A 16,079-nucleotide genomic window follows, 5' to 3' on the forward strand; every position below is an offset into this window, starting at 1 on the left:
TGGGATTCRCACTCCCACCCATGAGTGCTGAAGCAAGGATCTACCTGGTTTATTTAGCATGTGGCTGAGCAGCTGCCTTTATTTTTTCCCATTCTGCCAGGTTTGGAGCTGGGTCAAAAGCCCAGGGAATTGGAATCCTAAAGGAGATGAGCACTGAGGTTTTGGAGACCCCCTTATCGGCCTYATTGAGCCTGCTATTTTGGTGTGGGTCCCCACAGAGCCACAGGGTGGGTAGCTAAGGATGAAGGGATGAAAGATTGAAGTTGTCATCCAGAACCTCCCAAAAATGCAGGATGCTCCTGCAACCTTCCTACTGGCCCTGGGGACCTGCCCAGCATCCAAGAGGCTCCTTGCAGCACTCCGGCGCTTCCCGGTGCGTGTCCATCATCTCACAGAGCCATCGGGCACGAGAAGCTGCTTGCAGCTAGCAGCGGTGATTTGCTAGTGCAGACTAGTTGGGAGTTTTCCTTCCAGCCCTCCAGGTGATCCTGTTTAACCTCCGGTGATTTTGATTCCCGACATAATCAGGCGCCCATCTGCAGCGCCGCTGGCACCCGAGCAGCTCCGCACGCTCCGCTCGGCGCGCGCGGCTTGGGAACGCAGGAGGGGAGAGAGGAGGGAAAGAAGGAGGAGGGCAGGAAAATCCCGCCAACAGGCGAGAGAAAAAACATGTGAAATCAGGTGAGAACCAGGCGGCCTTCGCTCCAAAGCGCTGTGTCCTGCCTGACGGGTGCCCATGGGCGCAGGGAGAGGATGCCCCTGTGGGGATCACGTGCGGCGCCCCGGAATCAGAGCAGCGCTATCTCTTTAACGGCAGGRAGAGGAAATATTGGTGCCCTGGACCCCCCTGGGAATAAATTCATACTGTGGTATCGATTCGATTTTTTTTTCTCCTTTTGCCTGATTCCTACAGCCTCCTGGGTAACAAAGATTAAGCTTCAAGCCCTTCTGATATTACTTTGAAATGCAGAAACCTTCAGAGAAAAAAAAAAAAAAAAAAAAGAGGCTGCATCTTCTCTCCCCTTGGAAAATGGCAAATATCTTTGGGGATGAGCCAATATTTGCCTGTTTTTTTTTCTTTTCCCGCCTTGCAAGCACACGCGTATGTGCATCTGCGTATAGGTACCCGTCCCTCCTCCTCTCCCTCGCCCCATGCATCATGCTAAAGATCCAAGGACTCATTTGATTTAACTGGTGTTAAACTGCAGCGGGGAACTCGGGTGAGCACCGGAGCCAGCCACCTTAATATCAGATCAATTAATTATCAGCGCTGTTATGACGAAGGCTGGTGAAATGTGGGTTGATAGATCTCCGAGTGCAAGCAAAGAGCTCTCATTTCCCCGCTCTCCTAATCACTGGAGGAAGGCCTGGCCTGTGATCTCGGTTGCACGGGCATAAATCTGGAGCAGCTCCAGTTATTTAATTGGTGCCGCTTGGGAATTTACAGCCATGCAGCGGTGAGCAGAATGCTTCAGATGGGAGCCTTTTCCTTCCTGCTGGTGATTTAGCTCTGCTGCCTGCAGGAATTGTTCAGCTGGACAACCACAGTTCCTGGAGGCTTCTCCTGCTGGGCGCTGTGTGGAGTCTTTTAGTAAGCATGGAGAGGACCGGGAGAAGCAGGAAAACTGAGACACAGGGAGCCAAACCTGCAAGGAGCAGCCGTGGAGGCACAAAGTGCTCTTCCAGCGTCCCAAACRTGCGGGGTCCTGCCAAGGAGCTGCCTGCTAGGTGACATCCAGGTGGCTCCTCAAGGTCACCAACATCCCAGAACCTGCCCTGGGTTCATGGGATAAGACCCTGAGGTAAAAAGGGGAGGATCCTGAGCCTGTGAAGTCCCTTGATCCAAGGGAGGTTGAAGTTTGGGCGAAGGAGGTGGGGACAAGGGGCTAGAGCTACTCTCATGGGCTGGAAGGTCATGGAATAGCCCATGAACACTGAAAGCAGATCCTTCTGACTTGCTCACTCCGTGGCCCACAGACCTCAGGGTATTGTGGCCCTGTCTTTGACATCCTCAGGCTCGGAGCAGACTCCTCGACCAGTCCTGACTTCTCCTTCACTGCTTCTTCTCTCAGACTTGGCATGTCCCTGCGGTAAACAAGGACCCCGCTCACCACCAAACCGGCTCTGACCCTATCCTTCCGGCCTGATTTTGTGGGCAGCTCCACAGCACATGGCTGAAAAGGGCCAGCTGATGAAGATCCAATTTTGGGCACCATCTGGGTAGCAAAGACAGGTGCAGAACAAAACATTTTCCTCTTGAGACTTCTAAGCCCGTTGTCAAAGCCCTGGAGGAGACCGATAACCTCAGCCAAGACCTCTGTGTTTGATCCAAATGGGTCGCTTTGAGCACACAGGCTTCCTCGTGAGCCTATCCCTGGCAAAATATCTCCTGGAAGGATCTTTTCCCAAGACCTGGATGTCATCAACGGAGATTCCAAGGCTTGGGAATCTCAGGGAGGCTGGTGGCCATGCACACCACACTGCCACGTGTCCACAGGTCACCTCTGTGCAGAGCGGCCTGGATTTTGGAGGCAGACCCTTCTCCCTTTCCTAACCCTCACACGCCATGAATGAAGTGATAGCCCAACTCTTTATTTCCCTATCAATAAACTTTATTGTCCTTTTCGTGCAAACCCTTCAGCAATTAAAAAGGGAAAAAAAAAAAAAGAAAGGGGAGGAAGAAGAAGAAGACAAAGGGAGTTGATGTTTGACTGCTGGGCTATCACTTAAGTCCTTGTTCCTGTTTACTCAGGACTTATTAGAGCTCATTCAATGCCTATAGCATGGCTGGATCAATACCTGCTGGGAGCAAGAGAGATTCCGCTTGGCCACTGTAGCCCATGTTGCAGAATTGATCTGCTTGGCTGCCGCAATCTGAAAATCCATCTTTTTTTTTGCGCTCCCTGCCTCCCTCTCGGCAGCCGGGTTGCTAAGCGACGGGGGCTCCTCCGGGCGGTCATTGGTCAGCGGCGCGGCCGGCCGCCGCGGTCCTCCCCGGCCGCTCGGCCACTTTGGGCTGCCATTCGTCCGCCGGGACGGCTCCGCGGGCCCGGGGGAGGTGGGGAAAGGGCAGGGAGGAGAGAGGAGGGAAAACGGGGGGAAAAAAAAAAATCAATATCACCTCACATTTAACCTTTCTTTAAAAAAAAAAATCTTTTAGAAAACTATATTGACCCATTCCTTATCACTTGGGGCCATTGCAACCTGCTCCAACGGGGGCTTCGTTGCCTGCTCATGGACTTTATCAACACCTCTGCTTGCTTTTTTTTTTAAGGTAGAGCGTTCTTGCCATCTTCTCCATCCCTCCCTCGCCTTGGCCGGATGCAAAGTTAGGAGGGGTTTAGCTAAAGGTGTGTTTCTAAACTGATTTCATTAAACTGGGGCAAAACCTTTGTGTGGATGTACTGAAATCAATGTCAACCCCATTTGCATCGATTTCACTTCGCTTTGGTAAAGGAATCGAATTATACAAACCAATACCAACCTGCTTTAAAATGATTTAAGAGTGTCTACACAAGACCAATTTTGGCTTGCAATTTTGCGTGTAGACAAGGTTCATCCCTCCTCTCCAAAGATCCATTCATTAGGCAGATGTCTTTGCCACAAGAGCCTTCCAGCTCCCATGGCCTCCCCAAAAGGACATTTTCTTTGCACCCTTCCACAACAAGTCCTGCAAGTGGTAGCCCAAATTTGTCCAATTTTTGGTACCCAATGGTCCCCAAAGGCTGCTCCTGAGCTTTCCCCYTGCTTGCTTCAGCACCAGCTCCTGAGACCATTCCTGAAGATGCTCCATGATTGAAGGAGGGGGGTTTGCTTTTCAGAGGGGTTTGGGGCATCAGGTGGAGACGAGATGACATGTTGCCTCGGAAGGATGTGTGTTGGGAAGAGAGATCAGTCAGGAAACGCAAACCAGGGAGCCCTGGAGCTTGYGCTCTCCCACCGCTCCCAAAACAGAGAGGGTCATCCCTTGGTACCAGGTTTTGGGCAGTGTTTGATGTGCAGCTGTTGATCCTGTTCGAAATCCATCCCACCAAACATACGTGCATCTCACAGATGTACGTGTGCCTCTTACTACGACCACAGATAACGTCAGCCTAGATCTCAACGGCCTCCCAGAAGGGCTACTGATATCCCCCTTTGTTTTTTTTTTTTTTTTAAATGATTATCTTATCTCGACCTAACAAAAGGGTTAATGTTAGAACAGAAGTGCTCCAAAGTGGACACTTGAAGCTGAGTGCCCAAACTGTTGTGAGACACCTGTGTGAAGTGGCCTCTTCTCCAGAAGGGCTGATCAGCTCCCTCCAAGGCCAGGAAAAGCCACAGTTTTCCAGGAAAAACTCAGACACTTTTATTAGCTCCCTCCATAGGTAATTCAGGTCCAAAGGTGCTTCGGAGATAGGAGACCATGGATCTCGACTTACTCAACACATGCATGGACATAATCCCTTCCTACGCCAGTCCCCATAACTGTCAGGTTCCTTTACTGGGAATATTAAAGTGCTTCTCCATCACATAGWGATCAGGGATATTGGAGAAAAAAATAAGATTGGGAAATATCAGCTTATCAAAACTAATTGGCTCCACTGTTTCCTTAAATCTCCTTTTTTGGGCATTTGATTGGAAGCATGAAAAAAGCCTGAGTCTCCAATATGGGGGAGTCTTGCCCCATTTTGGCATTTCCTAAGCTAATTGTTTCCTTTTCCAGCTCTGTGCGATTTTTTTGGTTTGTTTATTTGTTTATGTGTTTTAAAATCTGGGCTCATTTACAAGGAAAGATTTGAAAAAATACCCAAGGCGAAAATTTATCTACAATTTTAGAGATTGTYGAAATCTCCTATTTTGATTGACAGTGTAAATTTTTGGAGTTGCTCGTGGAATTTTTTACCCGTTTTTCGCTTTTTTTTTTTTTTCTTAATTAAGAAAAAGAGAAGGAGTTAAAATTCACATAAATTCACACAGAATGAGGAACCCATTTCCTGCCTGGTCTTCAAACCCTTCTCAGCGTTCCCATGGGATTTTAGCAGGGACTCGCAAGTTCCGATGGAGAGCGATGCCTCCATGGATTGGGGCAGCCCTGTTCTTTCCCCGCTGGGATTTCGGGGGGTGTTTTACACGCACATCAATGGGTGCTGGAGGATGCCTTCACCAAGCATCACCCGAACCCCTTGCGACTCTCCCGGCTTCGGCGTGAACTCCCCACGCCAAGAGGACGTCTCGGCAAGACCATTAACTGATTTTTGCTCTCGCTTAGAGCTTGCAGCATCGACGCGTCTGCTCGATACTTGACAAGCTCTCCGCTGGCCCTGTCCGYGGCTGAGATGGGAGCAGCGTCTCGCGGAAATATTCCTGCTCCTCGCTGCCACGGGAGCCTTGCGTTTCATCCTGAGCCGCATCAAGAGCTTTGCCCGCTCTTGCCGATGGTTTTGCCCCATTTCTGGGCTGTCAGAGCTGCCCTGTGAGCTCCTCAACCTCCAAGCTCTGCTTAAGATCCTGGTTATTGGTTTTAGCCTGCTGCCGTTGATTGAGGAGGGAGAAAGGGGAATCTCAGGAAGGAGCCGCCAGCAAAACTCCCGGATCTGTGCCTTGCTGAAATAACTGCTTTGCAGTAAGGGGAGGCTAAATGCAAATCTCAGCTTCAGCATCCCATGCCCTTGGCCCCTGCAGACACCTGGGGAAGTCTCCCTGGAGCCAAGAGAGTTCCCAAATCGTCTGGGAATCCCAGTTACCTTTCCCTGCAGCTCGACCTGTGCCRAGGTTGTGTGGGGACAGAGTCCCGGGGAACTGAGGCCGCCCAACTTAGATTTGTCTAAATCCAGCACGTCGGAGCGTCCTGCTGGACGAGGCGGCATCGCTGGAGCGGAGCCAGGAGCCGCGGAGCAGCCGGGACGTGAAGCTGCAGAGGGAAAGCTGGGAGGATTCCCCGTCTCTGCAGATCCCACCGAGACCACAGGGCTGGGAGGTGAACCCTGAGCCGCTGTTAGAAAGCTCCGGTCTGAATTGCCAGGGATTATCTGGCTTTCTCCTTCCCTGCTTGTTTTCCATTGAGCAATTTTGTGGACAGGCAGAGAGAGGAAGAGATGGGGAGTGAGTGAGAGAGAAAGGAAATAGGGATGGGAGGCAATTGACAAAGTGAAATTTATTTTTCAGAAAAAATAAAGAAAGTGCATTCTACATTTTGAGGAGAAATATTGATATGTGCTTTAAAACTCCTTTATTTCTCTCCCTCTCTTCCCTTAATCATTTTATTTTTCGTTCTGCAGGCCCTGCATTTCCATAAGCCCCTGTCTCTGCCTGTCATTTCTTGTAGACATGAAGTCGGTTTGTGCAGAGGCAAAATTCCCACTCCTCTCCGCAGGCTCATTGGGGAGAAGGGGGCTGGATTAATGCCGGGCTGTGATTTTAGGGGCATATTGCATTTGCATCCCCACAGAGGCCTGGCGTCCTTTGGGCTGSGATATTATTTGAGGCGATATTTTTCTTGAGCTTCAGAGCAAATCTCTCCCCCAAATATTGGAGCCTCTTTTCACAATCACTTTGAAGCTCTGCTCATTTAGGGGGAGAAAGAGAGGAGAAAATTCCAATGCACTTACATTTCTTGCATAATTGGCACAAGACGTGGTGAGAACCGAGCCCGTAGCAAGGGACCTCACCTGCTTTGGGGACCCTAGAGCGAGAGACCAGGCAGGTGAAGGACACAAGAGGATGGGACAGGCAGCGTTGGGAGGCTCTGATGTGATGGCGGGGCCGAGCTTCACCCCCTGCTTAGGCTTCAGGTCTCACCAGAAGATGTCCAGGTGCTGGTCATGGCTTGCAGCACTTCAGAGCTGGCACCATCCTCCCTTCTCCAGGTCCCCGTGGGCATCGCAGCTGTTGTTCCTGTCCTCGTTTTGCTCTTCACTCTCTTTTGCACCGTTTTTCAGCCCTTCCCACTTGCCATCTTTCCCATCACCAGCTCCACCRGCCCAGAGCCACCGCTCCCTGAGCCATCTCTGCCTCACTGGGTGGAAATCCATGTGGAATCCATGGAAATCCAATCCTCCACGAGACTGCCCGGGCTCTGTTTGTGCAAAAAGACTCAGTGTCCGGAGCAAACAAGTGTCATTTAGTCATTTACACACCACACAGATGCAGAGCAGGTAACAAAAGCTTCATCCATTAGCACGATGACAGGTATTTCCCTGTTCTTAGGCTGGGCCTAGTCCAGCACAACACTTAAGTACATGATTAATTTGAAGTCTAAGAGACTTAAGCACGTGCTTAAGTGTTTGGCCACCGCGGGCCTAACAACAGCAGGTTCTACAGAGCAATCCATGCTCATGACATGTTACAGTGCTGCTTAGATGTATGGATTAAGGGTGCCATAAACAGTTGAGATATTCTGTTTAAACAATCATTTGTTGACAAAAGCATTCTAAGCCCATCGAATCCCTACGTGATAGATGTATGTTGTCTCTCCGAGTCTCCTGCTGTATCAGCCATTGATTTTTGCAGCCTGGATGCTAAGGTAACCTTTACCTGAGAGCTTAAGCACAAAGCGATGGGTGTCGGCGCCCTGTGCCAGCCGCTGTTTGCGCTGCTAGCGCGGGGACGGAGCGAGAGCTCCTCTCTGCACCCGTCCACGGGGCACGAGAGCGCGCTGGGCTCCACGGCCGCACCAAGCAGGAGCACTGCGGCCAGCAGTGCCCAGCGCTGTGACACGGCCRTTTGCCACCCCTTTCAGGAGCCGTTTGTCCCCAGGGATCCGCAGGGTCCCCAGCGCCGCGTTGGGATACCATTCTTGGAGATCTGTTTTAATCACATTTATACAGTGTAACCAGGGGAAGGAATCTATTGACAGTCTGTCTTCACATTTCTGTCAATTCCTCCGTAGACATCATTAAATCCAAGAGTGGGTCTTAATTTAACGTGTTAGCTAACGGGTTATTTAATTAGTTTTCAATACCCTCCCCCCAAAAAAGGGATATAGTAGGGGGGTGGGTGCTGTATTGAAGGTGGGGGAAGCAAAGAGCAGGAGGATGAACATATCCAGGTTTCCCGGATCTGCAGAGAAACCATATCCTTGGCCCCTTCACCCCTTCTCTCTCACAAGAAAGAGCCCTGTTGCGTTTCCCCTTCTCCCCACTGTGTTCAATAATAAATGAAAATGGTAAAAAGCAATTCATACACAGGCTAAGCGTCTGGATTTATTATCAAGACAATTACACCGAGGAGAATTCCCGGAAAATTACTCTTCAAAGTCGTTCTCTGCCACCCCCTCCTCATTGGGATAAATAGAGCCACAATAAGCGCCCAGGGGGAGCGTTGGTCCCGGGAATGGGGTGTGCGGCAGCAGGTGGATGCGGGCTGCCGGCGGGGAGCGGGAAGGCTCTGCTTTGGGGCTAGGGTGCTCGGGGGCAGCAGCACCCGGCTGCTTCCCGAGAGCTGCTCGGCACGGTGGGTATCGATCCCGGGCAGCCAGCTCGGGGGGTAGCGCCATGCGGGTAGGAGCCGCTTTTGATTATTTCAGAGAAAAGCTCGCCACGATGCCAGCCTGCGGGGCTGTGGAGGGGCAGGCCTGGGTGCCCCGTCCTGCAGGGACCTTCTCTTTGGTCCCAGCAAGGAGCTGCCGTCTGTGGGGGAAGGTCCTGGCTGCCTGGTGGGGTTGCCTCGTCCCCCATCCCTGCATCTTTCCCCATCCCGGGTTCATCCCCATCCCTGTCTTGCTCCCCATTCCTGAATCACCCCCATCCCTGTCTCAGCCTTCGTTCATGCCTTGTCCCTCATCCCTGCATCATCTTCATACCTGCATCATCCCCCATCCCTGCATCATCCCCACTCCTACCCTCTCCCTCCTCCCTGCCTCCTCCCCCATTCCCGCATCATCCCCATCCCTGTCTCTCCCCTCATTCTCTCCGTGTTTCCCGTCCCTGGCTCATCCCCCATCCCTGTGTCCTCGGGGGGGCTGCCCCGCAGCGGGAGGGGAYGCGCTGCCTCCGGGCAGGAGAGTCCCTGGAGCCCCCGGCAGCAGAGCCAAAAGCAACTGTTGCCGGGGCTGAACCGGGGTGGGAGACAAGGGGGGAAGGAGCTGCAGCCAGGGAGGCACCGGGTACCCCCCGTCCAGGGGCTCCCCCGCGGCCGGGGGCTCCAGAGGCGCCCGCGCTGCAGCCGGTGGAGCTGGCGCCGGAGGCACCGGCCGATGCTCTGCTGATGTCCTTGTGCTTTGGGAGCGAAGTGCCTAAAATCGGGATCTAGATGTTCCCCGTCGCCTTAAAAAAAAAAAAAAAAAAAAAAAAAGAAGGAAAGACAGTAAAAAAAAAAAAAAGAAAAAAAAAAAAAAAAAAAAAAAAAAAAAAAAAAGCGGGGGACAACAAACAAACAACAAGAACAATAACAACAAAATAAATAAACAGAAAGGCAGATAGCTGCTTTCCGAGCTGGGAAAATGTAGCCTGCTGCAACAGGAAAGTCCAAAATGCAAATATAAATCTTATACATATAAACACACTCGCATAGATTAATACAATCACTGGGCGAATGTGTGTATGTATCCTTACATGTATAAATATAGAGAGAGCATGCACGCAGTGTCGATGTTTGACATTTTGCACCGCAGCAGCCCCCAAAGTGCGCGGTTCCTCCCTCTCCTCGCTCCTGCCCGACGTGRCTGCCCTCGAGGGTCTCGTCCAGCTCGGGGTCGGAGCCTACCCTGGGAATCCGCCCCGCGACRGCTCCCCGTGCCCGCCTGGCCAGTGTTTCCTGGGTACAATGTGCGTTGCAGCGCGGGGCTAGATGTGTCACAGCGCGCAGTGCAGCGCAGCCTCCAGGGAGCGACTTTTTATCATTATTATTATAATTTTCCGCGTTTGTAACGCACGTCGCGGCGCAAGCTGGAGAAAAAATAAATAAAAAAAAATAAAGGAGTTAAAACGTGTCTCACAGTGGCTGCTTTAAAGCATGGGACAACGCAGTGTGCCCGGAAGGTTTTCTTACCCTCGGCACAGCGATGCTGGGCCCGGCCTCACCCCGGTCCCTTCTGAGTCTAGAGAGGAGGAAAGTTTCTTCTTTTCTTATTTCTTTTTCCCTCTTTCTCCCCTTCTTGCTCAGGACTTGCAGGCAAACCAAGTGCAAATAGAGGAAAAAAATACCGGGTGTTGCGTGGCGATGCACAAGACAGACACCTCTGCGTGTGCTCGCACACACACACAGCCCACGCGGGTTCCCTGTCCGCAGAGCACCGACGCACTCGCTGCATTTCCCACTTTCAAGCTTAAAATCCCACCTGGGCCGAGAAGAGCGGAAACGAGGCAAGGAGGGAAAGAGAAAAGAAAAATAAATAAATAAGAAGGAATTTCCCCTCCTCTCAGCGGAATTAACGCATTTTTCATTGTTTTTCCCCCGAAAGCTCAAGCAGAGCCGAACCCTCCCTGCGCCGCTGCCAAGGTGTAAAGTTCAGGGCTGGTCCGCAGTGAACTTTTGAAAACAAATTGCGGTTTAAAGAGGCTCTCGGAGGCCCCCATTGATTTTGCTGGAGCTGGGGGCGCCGCGGAGGGGACCGGCCCCGGGCCCCGGGTGATTCCGTAGCCCCGGAGCCGAGGTGGGAGCAGAGAGCCGGGCTGGAGCGGAGCTCGACGGGGTCGTTTCGGTTGGGGAGAGAAGGGGGACCTCCTTGGGATATATCGGAAAGAGCAGTCGCCTTCCCTAAAACTGCTCCGAAGTCCGAAATCGGATGCAAAAACTACCGCCGAGTCGGCGCTGCGGCCAGTCCTGGCCCCGTCGCTGCCAAGTTTCAGGGCGGCGCAAAGTTTCGTGGCAAACGAGAAAAGTCGCCTCAAAGCCCCTGGCCAGGCCAGATCCCCCCCGGAGCCTCCCAGCCACCCCATGGGTTTATTTCGCCCGGTTTGTGCCGCTTCGCCCCGCTCCGAGCCYGGCACCGGGGCTGGGACCGCCGAGCCCGGTTGAACACGGGCGGCCGCAGCGGCTCTGGGGGGGCTGCCGGGTTCCCCCCTCCGGCCATCCCGCTTCTGCCCTACGAGTATCTGCTACCGTTTCCACGGAGGAAAGGGAGCTTTTTCACGGAGAAAAAAAAATAATTAAAAAAAATCCCAAAAAAAAAAAAAAAAAAAAAAAAAAAAAAGCTGCGAGAAATGGCGAAAAAGCCCAATCTCGCCACTAAGAAACGCCTAAAGAAAAAGCACGGAGGGTGCGAAAAAGTGCGGAGGGAGCAAGAAGGGGCATCGACATGGAATAATTTCAAGTAGAAAAAAAAAGAGAAAAAAAAAAAAAAAAGAAAAAGAAATGTTGGTGGGAAGAGGCTGCAGCGAGTCCCGCGGCCCCTCAGCGAAATTCGTCCCTGCAACAAGGCGAAACCAAGCGCAAGGCGATGAGCACGGCGCAAAAATCGGAGCAGGGGGAAATGTTGACCCCCCTCCCTTAAAAAAAATAAATAATAAAAAAAAGAGCGGAGGGGGGAATGTGGAGTTGCCGATCCCCTGAACCCCTCCAGCGTGTTTTCCCATATTCAGCTTTAATAACCTCATATCCAGGCGGAACTTTTTTTTTTTTCGGTGTCGCTGGATTTTCCTGCCTTGTTTTGTTTTGGAAGTGAAAGCGTTTGAATCCCCTTCAAGAACTAGTATCAAAGTCGCTTTTTTTAAAAGCTATTGATTGCAAAAGTCTTATTTAAACCAACACATTTTAGTTTCTCACATTTTAAAACATCATCTGGGGCCCATTGTATGGAAAATCGATTAGCAGAAATTGCCACGCTCTTTGCCTTACACTTGATTGTTGTAAAATCGAGACATCTATAGGCAAAGGCTGGGCTGGAAAATATTTGGAACAGAAATGAAAGGGTTTTCAAGGAATCCATAGGCACTAAATAATTCACCTGCCAGGCGATGGTGCTGTTATTTTGAAGCCTTAAAGAACTTTAAGGAACTTGATTTCCTAGAGGAGAAGTGTTATGGCGAGATGCACACGGCTACGCGGGCGCCACGTTTCCCGATCGCTTTCCTTCCGCACCTAGCAAAAGAAAAAAAAAAATGTTTTCGTCCCCCGTTTCGTACCTGTTCTTCACCTGTAACAAATACTGCCCTCGGGTTTCCGTCTCACTCCTTTGGGTATATTTCGGGAAACGTCGCTTTTTGCTTTCGAGATGTTCTTGAGTGTTGGGGGGGAGGAGGGAGGGAAAAGGGAGGGAGAAAAAAAAATAAAGAGATTTGAGTGCGAAACAAAATAACTGCAAGGCGGCAGCGCGGACCCGGAAGGCAGAAGYATAAGCGGGGAGGGGGGAGTAATGCATTTTGCTGCATTTTACGGGAGTTTCGAAAGGCTCCGGGCCGGCCGCGCTGGCCGCCTCCCCGCCCGGGACCGCGGGACACGCGTGGCCGGCGGCGACCCGGGAGAGCGGAGCCCTCGGCGGGACGGGCAGCTCCGGGCACCGCGCTCCGAAGAGTGGGGGGACCCGCAAGCAAGGAGAGGGCTGCTCAGCAGGGCTGTGTCCTGGCAGGATTTTTTTTTTTTTTTTTTTTGAGGTGGGGGGTTAGCTTCCCCACCGAGGGTGACTCTCTCCCCATTTGTCCCATCTAAACGAAACCGGGGAGTCACTTTGAGGGGTGCAGCCCGCTCCCACCTCCCGACCCATTACCAAGCCCGGGGCTGCGGGGGTACAGGAGAGGGTGCGGGCTGGCCCTGCGGCTCTGCTGGCGGAGAGAGGCCGGGCCGAGCGAGGGCCSCCCTGGCCCGGCGGGGCCGGCGCCTCCCTTTGCACTTACCGCTCCGCGCCCCGGGGTGCCCTCAGCGCCCGGCTCCTCTCGCTGAGCTGCCCGGGCGACTTTAGAGGAGCAGAGGGATGGGAATTAAATAGAGAGAGGGAGCTCAGGAAGAAAGAGGAGACGAGGGAAGGGATCAATAGCATCCAGCTGTCGAATAGAGAGAGGGGGAGAGGGACCGGCCACAGCGGCAGCCAGCCCCGCGCTGGGGGTGCGCAGCGGCCGCGGAGAGGCCGGGGGCCCCGCGGAGGGCGAGCACCGGGGCTCCCAGCCCGCCGCCCCTGCTGGGGCTGTGGGACCAGGCCCATAAATCGGGCGTCCCCTCCGCTGCTGCTCGGCGGCCCTGCGCCCCCGGCCCCGGTGACCGGGAGGAGCAGGTGCCCGGAGCCCGGACGGTGCGGGAAGGACATCGCTCGGGGCCGTCCTTCCCCTACCGACCGGTGTCGCCCCCGAGGAGCGAGGAGCGACCTGCCCTGGCTCTGCTCCSGGCCCCGTGCGGGCCCCGGTGAACGGCGTGCTCCGAGAACCGGCCCATCGCTCGAGCCTCTGGGCGCTCCGGGTGGCGCCTCCGCAGCTGGAGCCGCCGGGAAGGGGGCAACCCCGCCGGGCTCGCACAGGCCAGGGCGGCTCGGACCTGCACCCCCTTCCCGGCCCGGGCACCCCGCTCCCACCGGGGGCTCCTGCCGCCCCCCGGCTCCCCCTTCCCCGCATGTCTCGATGCCTCTCGCCTAATGATATTGCATCGATCGGGGAAGAGCCAGGGGGTGGGGGGGCACAGAGCCACCGCACTAATTACTAAAAAAAAAAAAAAAAAAGAAAAAAAGAAAGAAAAAAAGTCTCTTATTTTCTTTTTATTTTGGTCGTCGCTTGGTACAAAGCTCCGCGGAGGGCAGCGTTGGTTCTGGGCCCCCCCGCCGGAACCTCCTGCATCTCCCGGGTCGGCCCGGTGCCATCTCCCCCCTCGCCTCGCGCCGTGTGCCCGGCCCGGGGACGCTGGGCAGGATGGCGAGCGCGTCGGGCAGCTGCAGAAATAGATCTATCGATGGGCCGGTCGATGGGGCGGTCGATGCGCTATCGCCATTATTACACTCAATGAAACCGTTTCAGACGCGGCTGCTTCATCCCGTTTTGTCCCCCACCTCTTCCTCGCTGGGCACCTCGGTCGTGGGGGCAGCTCCCAGACCTTCCCGGTTCCGGGCAGCTCTGCAGCTCGGGCTCGTGTTGGAAGCCTGGAAACCCTCTGCCCGACACCCTCCCTTCTCCCCCTCCCGCCCTCACCGGGGGGTGGGGGGAGCCCCCAGGAAATAGGGGCTTTTTGCGCTGCGCTCCCCCTGAGACTTATCCCTCAAATCCCTCTTTCCTGCCTCTTTTCCGGCCCAGAGAAGAAAGCAAACCCAGACGGGGTGCAGAGAAGGGGTGCGGGTCCCCCTCGAGCCCTCCTCGGCCTGACCCATCCCGCCTCCAGGGAGATGCACCGGGCATAAGAGCCTCTGCCATCTCCTCTCTCCCCCGCGCCCGGGGATTCGGTCCGGTGCCCTGGGGCAGCAGCTCCATCTTGTCCCCCCTCTGTATCTACATTCCGGACAGAGCTGGGGGGCTGGATCGTTCATTCCTCCCTCCTCAGGCTCCTGCTCCCTCCGCTAGCGCCTGCCCTGCATCCTCATCCTATGAACTTGCTGGGCTTTATTTTATTAAATTTGGCACTTAAGTGACTTCCCGTCGGCTCGGGGACCGGCTGGATGTGACATCGATCTTTATTTATGCTTGGAAGAGAGCGAGGGAGCGAGCTGGGCTCTAGTCCCGTAGTCCGAGAGGGGAAGCCGAGACTGCAAATTCCAAGAAGAAATTCGCCAGCACGTTCCCCTTGTGCCTGGAGAGGGGAAGGACGAGATGGAATGGGAGCAATTGGACTGGGATGGGACGGAGTGAGAGGAGTTGGGATACACCAGGCTGAGATCGTGTGGGTGGGGTTGGGTGAACTGGACTGAGTTAAACYGATCTGCAGGTCGGAGTGGGATGGACAAGGGGACGAGTTTAGTTTTTGTCAAATGGCTCTTGGAGGGCTAAGGAAGCAGGTCACATCCCGCTTATTCCCCCGTGGCTCTCGGTCCCCGCCTGCCCCGTCGCTGCTGTCCAKAGGGGAGAGCTCCCAGGTTCCTTCTCAGCCGTCGCAGCCTCCCGGAGCTCGGCGGCTCCCCGGGCAGCCCCGGTACCTGCCGCTCCCCGGCCGGTCCCTTCTCCTTGCACGAGGGGCCCGGGGTGGCAGGAGGGGCCCGAGGTGGCAGGAACCGCCTACGACACTGAAAAAGTGATGAGAAAGGGCCCCAAAACCTGTCTTGCCCGATGGCCTTAAACTCAGCTCACATCTTCTTTTCTTTCTTCCCCATTTCCCTTTCCCTTTCAGATTCCCTTTCAATTTCCCTTTCCCTCTGCCCCCTTCTCTTTCTCTTTCTACATTCCCTTTCCATTTCCCCTTTCCATTCCTTTGCCTTTCTCTCCCCTCTCCTCGTCGCCTCTGCGCTGTGGCCTGCTGAGCAGCGCTGTGCGTGGGGCCCCCACGCGTGTTCACAAGGCACTTCCACGGCTTCCTGCAGGGTCCCAGCTGCGACATCTTCCCCCTCGATCCTCGAGAGCCTATGGCAGCCTGGTGGTACTGCAGTTGGGGACAGACATGGCACCATGGCAGACGGATGGCTGCAGAGGGGGACAGACATGGCCCTAGGTACAGGAGGGGCTGAGAGTGGCGGCACCCACATATGAGAGGGCAGCGATACCGGGAGGCGGTGGGCAAGGACAGATGTGCAGTGGGCATCAGGCGTGGCGGCATCCAGATGTGCACCAGGGACCAGCCCTGCTCRGAGGAGACGGATGCACCGTGTGTCTGGATGCCCTGCGTGGCTTTGGGCCTCGTGGGTGCAGGTGTGGGCTGGGGCACGCGTGGGTTTTGCCCGGTGCTGCCACCAGATGTTGGCCACAAAGCAGCCCACAGAGAAGCTGAGAGGCGGGTGGCAGCCAGATGTCGCCCAGCGGTGAGCGTGGGGATAGGTATGCTGGGCTCCTTGGGGAGGAAGGGGAATGGAGGGGTGCACAGCTGTGTGCCGCTGGCACAGCTGGGGCTCATCCAGATGTGCATGCTGGGGGGAGCAATTGGGGGGGTCCCAATGGGCCAGTCACAGCGCAGAGTGGGGGGGAGCGGGAGGCCCTCGAGAACGCGTCGCTCCAGATGTGCCCGTTCCCCGGGGCTGCCGGGGGGGGGGACAGCGCAGGCGGCGCCGCCCCCCCTGCCCGTTTCGGTGTCCCCCCCCCCCGCCTCCCGGGGCGGGGCGGCGC

This window comes from Nothoprocta perdicaria, unplaced genomic scaffold (assembly GCF_003342845.1).
Source record: "Nothoprocta perdicaria isolate Ctin4 unplaced genomic scaffold, notPer1 scaffold_157, whole genome shotgun sequence".
Lineage (NCBI taxonomy): Eukaryota > Metazoa > Chordata > Aves > Tinamiformes > Tinamidae > Nothoprocta > Nothoprocta perdicaria.